We start from the raw sequence: 2,637 nt of genomic DNA, 5'->3' as shown, positions 1-2,637 counted from the left end.
AAAAAAAAAAAACAAGCCAAGTGCTTGGCTGGCTGGGTTTCTTTCCTCTGCTCCTCCTTCCTTTCCTTATTTGCTCTCTCCTTTCCTTTCTTCCTTCTTTCTCTGTCCTTTCTTTTCCCATCTCATTCTGTTTTAAAAAGAATAGGGTTGTTTAGAAATATACATACAACAAACAAGATAAAATAAATTAAAAACAGTTGAGGCTGGGTGCTGTGGCTCACATCTGTAATCTCAGCACTTTGGAAGACCAAGGTGGGAGAATTGGTTGAGCCCGATGAAGGGGCCCAGCCCCTCCACACCTGTGGGTATTTCTTGTCAGGTGGGACGAGAGACTGAGAAAAGAAATAAGACACAGAGTCAAAGTATAGAGAAAGAACAGTGGGCCTAGGGGACCAGTTCTCAGCATACGGAGGACTTGCACTGGCACCGGTCTCTGAGTTCCCTCAGTATTTATTGATTACTATTTTCACTATCTCAGGAAAGGGAATGTGGCAAAATAACAGGGTGATAGTAGGGAGAAGGTAAGCAAGAAAACATGTGAGCAAAGTAATCTGTGTCACAGATACGTTCAAGGGAAGGTACTATGCCTGGATGTTCACCTAGGCCAGATTTATGCTTTTCTCCACCTAAACATCTTAGTGAAGTAAAGAGTAACAGAGCAGTATTGCCACCAGCCTGTCTCACTTCCCGCCACAGGGTGGTTTTTCTCCTGTCTCAGAATAGAACAAATGTACAATCGGGTTTTATACCGAGACATTCAGTTCCCAGGGGCAGACAGGAGACAGAGGCCTTCCTTTTACCTCAACTGCAAGAGGCCTTCCTCTTTTACTAATCCTCCTCAGCACAGACCCTTCACGGGTGTCGGGCTGGGGAATGGTTAGGTCTTTCCCGTCCCTCGAGGCCATATCTCAGGCTATTACAGTGGGGAGAAACCTTGGACAATACCCAGCTTTCCTGGGCAGAGGTCCCTGCAGTTTTCCGCAGTTCATTGTGCCCCTGGTTACTCGAGAATGGAAAATGGCGATGACTTTTACCCAGCATACTGCCTGTAAACATATTGTTAACAAGGAACATCCTGCACAGCCCTAGATTCCTTAAACCTTGATTCCATACAACATATGTTTCTGTGAGCTCAAGGTTGGGGCAAAGTTACAGATTAACAGCATCTCAAGGCAAAACAATTGTTCAGGGTACAGGTCAAAATGGAGATTCTTATGTCTTCCTTTTCTACACAGGCACAGTAACAGTCTGATCTCTCTTTCTTTTCCCTATACCCAGGAATTTGAGACCAGCTTGGGCAACAGAGCGAGACCCTGTGTCTACAAAAAAAAAAAGTAAAGTAAGAACAAGATGACGTTTTGTGCAAGGTGAGTACACAAAATCAGTGGGAAGGCAGGGTCTTATGCAGGGATTGACAATCAAATTGATGAGACACAACAGGCTTCACCCAGCACCACAATTTATGTAGCTTTACAATAGTACAAATGATGGGCACCACACTATGCACTGCAACAGCACTGTGGAGGCCTTGCTTGTCCTCCGCTCATCTTCCTGTGTCTACAGTCATTTCACACTGGAATATGAATGGTCACAGAGGTAGCCAGACTATCTCAGCTTGGGCATTGCACCAGATCTGGGGCTCGTTTGGCTTTTACCTGTGGATAGTCATGTAGCCCTCTCTGAGATGTATTTCTAGCTCTCTTTTTTTCTGTGCAGCTGCTTCTTGTCAATTACTAGCAATTACTGGTTAACCAGTTACTAGTTAACAAATCAACAAAGAGGTGCAGCATGCTGGTTCACTACATAGCAGGATCCTAATTTATCATAGATCTGGTATGCTGTACATTATTTGAATTACTGTTGCGAGAAATAAAACTGAGAGTCAAGTCCTCAGGTTTTCTTGAGGCTGAAAAAAAGATTACACTCCACCTGCTAATTCTTTCCTCCCAGTTTACCTCTGACTTTTGTCAATACTTCTTTGCCATATGTTCCTTAGGCATTTAAAAGATAATTATACGTATTAATTGACAAATAATAATTGTATATGTGGTACAGTGTGATGTTTTGATCTATGTATACATTGTAGAAAGGTTAAATCAAGCTAATTACTGTATCTAACATTTCATCTACTTATCTAAAGAGTAATGCTTTGACGGGCATGGTGGCTCATGCCTGTAATCTCTGCACTTTGGGAGGCTGAGATGGGCAGATCACTTGGCGCCAGGAGTTTGAGACCAGGCTAGGCAACATGGCAACATCTCTACTAAAAATACAAAAACTGACAGCGCTTGGTGGTGCACACCTGTAGTCCCAGCTACTAGGGCAGCTGAGGCAGGTGAATCACTTGAATCTGGAAGGTGGAGGTTGCAGTGAGCCAAGATTGCACTTCTGCACTCCAGCCTGGGTGACAGAGCAAGACATTATATAAAATAAAATCTTTAAAAAGTTTTATTTAGGGGGGCGGAGCAAGATGGCCGAATAGGAACAGCTCCAGTCTCCAACTCCCAGCGCGAGCGACACAGAAGACCGGTGATTTCTGCATTTTCAACTGAGGTACTGGGGTCATCTCACTAGGGAGTGCCGGACAATCGGTGCTGGTCAGCTGCTGCAGCCTGACCAGCGAGAGCTGAAGCAGGG

General features: G+C 44.4%; 1 protein-coding gene across 1 annotated transcript in view; it reads right to left on the bottom strand.

The window, feature by feature from the left end:
• LOC108537072 (olfactory receptor 1J1) overlaps nt 1-2,637 on the bottom strand; it is a 71,237-nt gene that overhangs the window by 25,065 nt on the left and 43,535 nt on the right. The window lies entirely within an intron of this gene.

The sequence above is a fragment of the Rhinopithecus bieti genome, unplaced genomic scaffold (genome assembly GCF_001698545.2).
Source record: "Rhinopithecus bieti isolate Rb0 unplaced genomic scaffold, ASM169854v2 scaffold_13710, whole genome shotgun sequence".
NCBI lineage: Eukaryota > Metazoa > Chordata > Mammalia > Primates > Cercopithecidae > Rhinopithecus > Rhinopithecus bieti.
This window is presented reverse-complemented; position numbering and strand designations above follow the sequence as displayed.